Source organism: Sorex araneus, chromosome 2 (genome assembly GCF_027595985.1).
Source record: "Sorex araneus isolate mSorAra2 chromosome 2, mSorAra2.pri, whole genome shotgun sequence".
In the NCBI taxonomy this organism is placed as follows: Eukaryota; Metazoa; Chordata; class Mammalia; order Eulipotyphla; family Soricidae; genus Sorex; species Sorex araneus.
The window spans coordinates 198,124,352-198,133,515 of NC_073303.1; the positions used below are offsets into that span (position 1 = coordinate 198,124,352).

General features: G+C 43.8%; 1 pseudogene; it reads left to right on the top strand.

Moving 5' to 3' along the window:
• The window catches only part of LOC129401732 (T-complex protein 1 subunit zeta-like), a 6,864-nt pseudogene extending 931 nt beyond the window's left edge, over positions 1–5,933 (top strand).
• Positions 5,934–9,164: the final 3,231 nt, after the last annotated feature.

Consider the following 9,164-nt stretch of genomic DNA (forward strand, 5'->3'; position numbering starts at 1 on the left):
TAGAAAGCACGTGGGGAGGGGGCTGGGGGAGGGAAGTGGACACTGGGGAAGGGATCAGTGTTGAAATATTGTATACCTGAAACCCAATCACGAATGACTTGGTAATTCCATGGTGACTAAATTAAAAACAGATTAAAAAATAAATAAAAGCACTGGTAAGACCATCAGTCAGTGTAAAGATCACAAACAACTGAACTGGAAACCCACAAACCAAACACTGCTTGGGATCTGTGCCAGAGAAGTAAGCAATGTATGTATGTGGTGAACTTCAGGACATCCAAGGACTCAGGGGATCCAAAAATATGTTTAACTAGGAGAGGGAGAATCATTTTGAAATACTCTGTAGCAATTCAGTTCCACCCTCTAGGGAAATTATTTCCTGGAGCCTAATCTACTGAAGGGTGGAAAATAACCGATTCTAGTCCACTCTACCTATTCTGACCTGCCCAAGAAGGAATGGAGAGTAGAAGGACTGAGAAACACTTGTGACATTTATAATCTGCAGATAATCCACTCATTAGAAGACTTGGGCCGTGGGCTACTTCTCCTTTCCCCTTACCTCAAAACCACAGCATTAAAAGCCTACTTACTGGAGTTCCTTATGACAATTGTTACATAATTCTTGAATTTCAACAGAAAATTACAAAGCTGACCAAAAATAAAAAAAAAAAGAAAACATAATTGAAAGAACAAATGTCTGACCCAGACTCACTTATGGCAGAACTGTTGCGTTGATCAGACTAGGAATTTAGACCAATTATCACTATGCTGAGGGCAGTAATGGGAAAGGTCACAACACAATCACAATATTCCATTAATCACCGATTTCTCCGGCGGGCTCAGTAACCTCTCATTTCGTCCTTTCCCTGAAATCTTAGAAGTCCATCTGGACTCAGCCCTCCTAACGATGTTGCACTGGGGGCTCTTCAGGGTCAGGGGAATGAGATCCAGCTTGTTACTGGATTTTGCATGTGAATACACCATGGGAAGCTTGCAAGACTGTCCCATGGGGACAGGAAACTCTCAGAAGATTGCCAGTTTCTCCTAGAGAGAGAAGTAGCCAAAAGATATCGCTTCTGAGAGCTTGCTTTTAAGTCTCTCTGGATGTTGGCTGTTGATGGGATTACACACACCTGGGTTCCTCTGCCGGTCCCTTCATGTATGAGGCCTGTCTGAAAGTGTGGAGAGGAGCCTCCAGCATGGCTGTAGCTAGGTTCTGGTGGTGTTCGGCCGCCGGGAGCTCTGCTTGGGGTGGGGAGGGAAGCTGGAGCCCATCCCCTCCGAGGGGCCCTGGGGAAGACAGCCAGGCGTGCGGGCAAGAGACTCTCTGGGAAAGGTAGGCAACAGAAAATAACAGAGGAGGAATGTAGAGCAGAGAGGTGGAAGTTCTATGAATATGTGAAAAAATACTTGTATCAAGAATGCTGTAATATCAACGAAAATGATCATTGATGAGTTTAGAGAAGGTGGCATATGGCTGGGGAAAGAATACCTAAACTTGAGTCCGTATCAATAGCAAATGCCAAGACTTAAAAACAATGAGAAAATAAAACCAGAATCCAAAAGAGTATTCCAGAATTGAGTGACAACTACAGAAAGTGTAACCATGCATAATAGGAAAGCCAGAAGGGGAAAGAGGGAATAGAAGAAATATTTTAAACAATAATTTCCCTGAGCAGCTCTGAGTGTGGTCCAAAAAACAATTCACCAAGTCCCCTCTACTAAATAATGAAATCATATCAGCCCACAAGAAATAATGAAGTATGAAAAAATCCAACACCCAATCCTGATAAACAATGCCAGTAAACTGAGAGAAGAATTTTTCAGCTGCTTAAACAACAGGTGCCAAAGCCCTAAAGTCATTCTTAATGTTGAGAAACTGGATGCTTCCCCCTTAAGCTAACAAAGCCTGAACATTTCTTCCTACCACTCCTGTCCAACATCATATAGTTCTAGCTTGTGTGAAAAGACAGGAAAGTAAAAGGTATTTAGCCCAGAAAAAAAGAAAATAAAAGGAACAAAACTGTCTTTGTTCACAAATGTCAGGACTGACTATGTAGAAAATCCCCAAGAATGGACCAAAAAGCTATTGGAATTAATAAGTGATTTATTCATTTGCTAGGAGTGCCAGGAAAAATACCACAGTCTTGGGTGGCTAAAACACAGACATTTATTTTTCTCACAGCTCCAGGAGGCCAGAAGTTTAAGACAAAGGTGCCAGCAGGTCTGGTTCCTCCTGTGACCTCTTCTCCTTGGCTTGGAGACAGCAACCTTCTCAAGCTGTCCTCACGAGGCCTCTCTGTGCAGGAGTACCTGTGACCCACTCCAGGTGAGTACCCCTGTGACCCGCTCCAGGTGAGCACCCCTGTGATCCACTCCACGTGTTCTCGTCTCGTTCTGTAAGGTTCATTTGTAAGGTAACTGCTACGTTTAAATATCAGCAAGAAGGAAAATGAAAACCCACAACTTGTTTTCTATTTATCAATAAAACGCACCAGGGTTTCTTGGACCTGGAGCAATAGCACAGCAGTTGGGCGTTCGCCTTTTACGCGGCCGACCTGTGTTCGATTCCTCCGCCCCTCTCGGAGAGCCCGGCAAGCTACCGAGAGTATGGAGCCCCACGGCAGAGCCTGGCAAGCTACCCGTGCGTATTGGATATGCCAAAAACAGTAACAATAAGTCTCTCAATGAGAAACGTTAATGGTGCCGCTCGAACAAATTGATGAGCAACGGGATGACAGTGACAGTGACAGGGTCTCTTGGAGGAATAGCTCATTTTTAAACTGGGTCAGGAAATACACAGGATAAGCCCAGAAAGTATAGGCGTGCCCCAAATGAAACACAGATGGGCTCTGCTGACCCAGCAGTGGAGACTGTGACAACCAGGACCCTCCAGGTCAGCATGGTCCCAGTGCACGCAGCATCTCCCATCAATCGGCCTCAGGAGGGCCTAGGGTGTTGAGGATGTTTTGAGGACCAACTTGGGGTCTAAAGGTACCATGAAGGGGCCGGAGCGATAGCACAGCCGGTAGGGCGTTTGCCTTGCACGCGGCCGACCCGGGTTCGATCCCCGGCATCCCATATGGTCCCCCAAGCATCGCCAGGAGTAATTCCTGAGTGCAGAGCCAGGAGTAACCCCTGAGCATCGCTGGGTGTGACCCAAAAAGCAATAAATAAATAAATAAATAAATAAATAAATAAATAAATAAAATAAAGGTACCATGAAGATGCTTTAAATATCAAATACTGGAGATGCCAAGCTTTCTAAAGGCGGTGAAGGGCTGCTTCCGGAAATGCAAATTCCACTTCCAACAACTCTTTCATAACCAAAGGGGCTGTGGCCCAGAGTGCCATAACTGCAACTCTGGCACTCAGCAAATCCCCCTTATAACTTCACCCAAGAATAATAACCGTGTTTGAAGTTGCAGAGGGAAAGAAGCACTTCTAGTTTGGAAACCAGTCGATGTAAGCAATGTGTTGGACAGGGACACATGTGTCAATGTCACCAGAACATCTCTCTGTACTAAAGTTCACGCTAACCTGTCGATGGCTTAACACAGGCTGTGAGGGACTCTAGACTGGCCAGTACAGCCAGTTCATCAGGATGAACCCATCGACCTCTTTGTGGTCGTGTTATTGGAAATGAAATATAAATCTGGTGCTTAAACAAGCTTAATCGGAAGTCTTGTTTTGGACGCTGGGTTTTAGCATCTTCATATGTAAAAGAATAACCTGCAATATGGCATTAGAACATGAAAAACATGGAAGCCAAGAGATGGCGCAGTGGGCAGGGACCTGGCTTTGCCTGCAGCCAAGCCCTGACTCAGGTTTGATCCCGACCCTGGTTTAGTCTCCAGCATCCATATGCTCCCCCCAAGCACCACCAGGAGTGGTCCCTGAGCACTGAGCCCTGAGCACTGACAGGTGTGTGTGCAAAAAACAAAAACAAGCAAAAAAAAGAAAGGAAGGAAGGAAGGAAGGAAGGAAGGAAGGAAGGAAGGAAGGAAGGAAGGAAGGAAGGAAGGAAAAGAAAGGAAAGAAGGAAGGAAAGAAGGAATAAAGGAAGGAAGGAAGGAAGGAAGGAAGGAAGGAAGGAAGGAAGGAAGGAAGGAAGGAAGGAAGGAGGAAAGGAAGGAAGGAAGGAGAAGGAAGGAAGGAAGGAGAAGGAAGGAAGGAAGGAAGAAAAAAGAGAAAGAAAGAAAGAAAGAAAGAAAGAAAGAAAGAAAGAAAGAAAGAAAGAAAGAAAGAAAGAAAGAAAGAAAGAAAGAAAGAAAGAAGAAGGAAGGAAGGAAGGAAGGAAGGAAGGAAGGAAGGAAGGAAGGAAGGAAGGAAGGAAGGAAGGAAGGAAGGAAGGAAGGAAGGATGGAAGGAAGGAAGAAGGAAGAAAGAGAGAGAGAAAGAAAGAGAGAGAGAAAGAGAGAGAGAAATAGAGAGAGAAAGAAAGAGAGAGAAAGAAAGAAAGAAAGAAAGAAAGAAAGAAAGAAAGAAAGAAAGAAAGAAAGAAAGAAAGAAAGAAAGAAAGAAAGAAAGAAAGAAAGAAAGAAAGAAAGAAAGAAAGAAAGAAAGAAAGAAAGAAACCCATAGAGTATGAAAAAACAGAAGTGAATACTGCTTTTAAAAAAACAGGGCTGGAATGATAGCACAGCAGGGGTAGGGCGTTTGCCTTTCATATGGCCAACAGGGGTTCAATTTCCAGCATCTCATATGGTTCCTCCAAACACTTGCAGGAGTAATTCCTGAGTGCATGCACCAGGAGTAACCCCTGTGCATCACTGGGTGTAACCCAGCAAGGAAAAAAAAGAAAAGATTACAAAAGACAGAAAAACTAGCAAAAACTGAAAATTCACTGAAGATACTTTTAAAATATATATGAGCTGAAAAAGAAAGCCTGCTGTGATCCAAATAAAGAATGTGTTTCTGATCAAAAGGGAATTGACCCCTTTTCTTTAGATGTTTTTGCTAAGGAGCAGCTCTGCGCAGAGCTAAAAGGAGAAACAGCAAAAGGCTCACTCTTGTTGGGGAAGGGGTTGCTCTAAATTCTTTAGGTGATCTAATTCCTGACTGTTTGGAACATGCAGGATTTGTCTATGAATGTACACTGGGAGAAGAGAAGTTGATCCTTAGTGAGAAATGCAATAGCCCTCACTCTGTGGTGCTATTGGTCCAAGAACCAAGTAGGCACCCATTCACTCAAATCAAAGACAGAATGAGATGGGACAGGTAGCTGAGATAGAGAAGGGACCACCAAGTAAATGATGGTTGGAGGGCTTGCTCAGGATGGGAGATGCGTGCTGAAAGTAGACTATGGACTGAACATGATGGCCACTTAGTACCTGTATTGCAAACCACAACATCCAAAAGGTGAGAGCGAGTAAAAGGGAATGTGCCTGCCACAGAGGCAGGGTGGGGGTATGGGTAGGTGGGAGGGATACTGGGAACATCGGTGATGGAGAATGGGCACTGGTGGAGGGATGGGTACTCAATCATTGTATGACTGAAATGTAAGCATGAAAGTTTACAAATTCCTAACTGTATTTCATGGTGATCCATTAAAAAAATATTTTAAAGAATTACTATGAACACTATTGGTGATGGATTGATAGTTCCAGGTGGTGGTTCATTATTATTGTCAGTGGCAAAGGCCCTGATTAAATATAAGCCCACGGTAAAGGGCAGGGCCTGACCTGAGTCCAAGCATTTGGCACATGCATTGCTCATTATTCCTAAGGAAACACGAGTTAAATTTCAAACAGAATACTCAGAGTCCAGTCAACTTGTGGGTGTGGACCTGGACACAGGTGAGCCAATGGGAGTCACAGAAGTAGACATACAGATAACTGTTGTGTGAAAAAAACAAAACCCAACTTCTCCATTCCTGCGCTCTGAATGCCACCAACATTCTCCGGGTGGATATGACCAGGAGTCTTCTCTAACAGGTTGAATGGAATTTCATCTGAGTCATGAAGACTACAGAATGATCCCCAAAGCATGCATTTTCAAAGGAATTGAAAATTTATTCAATTTCAATTTTATTTGAAAATTAAAATTTCAAAGGAATTCTCTTTTCCCATATAAAAAGAGAAAATGTTGGTGCCAGAGTGATACTACAGCAGGAAGGGCATTTGCTGTGCACGCAGCCAATCTGGATTCCATCCCCAGCATCCCATATTGTCCCCCGAGCACCACGAGGAGTGATTCCTGAGTGCAGAGCCAGGAGTAACCTCTGACCATTGCCAGGTCTGACCCAAAAAGCCAGAGAAAAAGAGAGAGAGAGACAGAGACAGAGAGAATGCTAGAACCACCTCAAACTACAGTTACAACTATAGCAGTTTTTGAAATTGCACTGAAGTATAAACAGATAAGGCAGGACTTTCCCCTTCATGAATAGGATATTTTGTTTTAAATTCACTAATATAAAGATACATACCTTATAATGTTTCTGGAGCAAGGATCATACCTGATAATGTTCTCTTCATGTTCCTGGAGCAAGCAGACGCCATTGGGCTACACTAGCACATGACAGGGACGAATGGAGATGTTACTGGCGCCCGCTCGAGAAAATTGAGGAGCAATGGGATGACAAGTGATACAAGTGAAGTGATATCTGATAATTATGTCATTTTGTTATCAAATATCCCTTGACAAATTAGCGATTTTATAGTTTTTTTTTCAGTAAGTGTGTTTTAATTTATCCAACAGTTCCCTATTGCAAGTATTTCAGTTTAAATTTTTATGTCAACACAAATGACACTCAAGTCAGCTGAGGATTTGAAAGCATCCCTATATCCCTATTATTAATCTTACAAGGAAAACTTTTGGATTAGCTAGATTGGCCTTTTGTGGAAGTAACTTTGTTAAAATGCAACCCAGAAACGTTGAGTTTTAATGGGTAGGGAAAATGCATGGGCTAGAAGCAAGGAAGAGCTACAAATAAAAAGTGGCAAAAGTAGAAAAATAGATGCAAAGATGTAAAAAATTAATTGAAGTGGATAAGGGTATGGTAAGCGATTTTCAAGGGGCCCTACTTTCAAAGCTCAGAACTTTGTTTATGCATAAATGTCCAAACTCCCCAGAGTTTTCCTTTTCTCGCCCACGTCACAGATTTCAACAAATTTGTTTTTATAGACTTGCTATGTCCTTGCACTTTTTGAGGAGGAAGAGTGTTGCTTAGCTTTGTATTTTGAGAACTTTGCAGGTGCTGAGTGAGCAATAAATCTTACATTGAGGGGGAATACCCAAAACACTGATCCACATGTGTCAGGAACCCCAAAGCGGGACAAGAGTCCAGAAAGGTTCAAACTGGAATGTTTTTGCAGCCAAATTAAGCAGTGTTGGATTAAATCTAAAGTATGGGGTCCAGAGATGGAGTATAGCAAGTGGGTGTTTTCCTTGCAAATGGCCAACCCGGGTTCGATCCCCTGCACCCCATTTTGTCCCTGAGCCCCCTCCAGAAGTGATTCCTGAGCACAGAGCCAGGAGTAAGGTCGCACCATCAGGTGTGAACCAACCCTTCCCCAAATTTTTTAAATTAAATTTAAAAAGTCATTGTCATCCTGTTGCTCATCGATTTGCTCGAGCGGGCACCGGTAACGTCTCAAAGTGAGACTTGTTGTTACTGTTTTTGGCATATTGAATACGCCACGGGTAGTTTTCCAGGCTCTGCCATGCAGGCGAGATATTCTCGGTACTATGCCGGGCTCTCTGAGAGGGGCAGAAGAATCAAACCCGGGTCGGCGGCCTGCAAGGTAAACGCCCTAACCGCTGTGCTATCTCTCCAGCCCTGATAAAACTGATTAAAAAGTAAACCAAGCCAATATCCAGAAATCCATACTGATAAAAAGAAATGATTGAGAAAATGCACACATGATAAAGAAGAGACAATGTCCCATGCAGAGAAATTCCAAATAATTCAGACACTAAGCCTCCAATGAGAGGAAGGGAAGCTCCCCCCTCCCCACCTTAGTGGGACTCTGGGATCTGCTTGGGAAAAGGGAGAAAGGTAAGGCACAGAGAAATACCTGGTGAGCATAATCTCAGACAGGTGACCAAGGCCACCGCAGCCATCACTAATCAGGTGGACAGTGCAAAGCTTGCTCCAGTGTCATGACCTAGAACTTCCCCTTTGTGGTCTCCCTCACAATGACCCCAAAAATATCAGGAGAAAGAGGTTAGACAAATGAATTGGGGCATCCCCTACCGGCTACCTGCCCAGTGCCCCTCTCAACTCTCAAGTGAATGGAAGGGGGGAAGTCTGAGAGGCTAGTGCAGTCATAAGGGGAGGCGTGGCATTGTGTGACCTCACAAATGCCAGGTGAGATCAGGGAGCAGAAAAAAAAAAAGATCCCTTGGTAAAGACCAAGGAAACTGAGATTGATTAGGAACTTGAGAAAATAATGTCTTTAAGAAGATCTGCTCACTGGGGGCTGGATCGATAGTACAGCAGGTAGGGTGTTTGCCTTGCACACGGCTGACCCAGGTTCGATTCTCAGCATCCCATATGGTCCCCCGAGCACCGCCAGGAGTAATTTCTGAGTGCAGAGCCAGGAGGAACCCCTGTGCATCACCAGGTGTGACCCAAAAAGCAAAAAAATAAATAAATAAATATATTTTTTATTAGTGAATCACCGTGAGGTACAGTTACAGACTTACAACTTTTCTTGCTTATGTTTCAGTCATACAATGCTCGAGTACCCATCCCTCCACCAGTGCCCATTCTCCACCACTGATGATCCCAGTATCCCTCCCATCATCCCCACCCCATCCCCCCTACCCTACCCCACCTCTGTGGCAGAGAACATTACTTTTTGTTCTCTCTCTCCTTTTGGGTGTTGTGGTTCACAATAAAAGTATTGAGGTATTAAATCACTGTCATCCCATTGCTCATGGATTTGTTCGAGCGGGCACCAGTAATGTCTCTCATTGAGAGACTTATTGTTACTGTTTTTTGGCATATCCAATACCCCCGGGTAGCTTGCCAGGCTCTGCCGGGCGGGCTCCATACTCTCGGTAGCTTGCCAGGCTCTCCGAGAGGGGCGGAGGAATCGAACACAGGTCAGCCGCGTGAAAGGCGAACGCCCAACCTCTGTGCTATCACTCCAGCCCAAGGTATTAAATAAATAAATAAATAAATAAATAAATAAATAAATAAATAATAAAAAAATTAA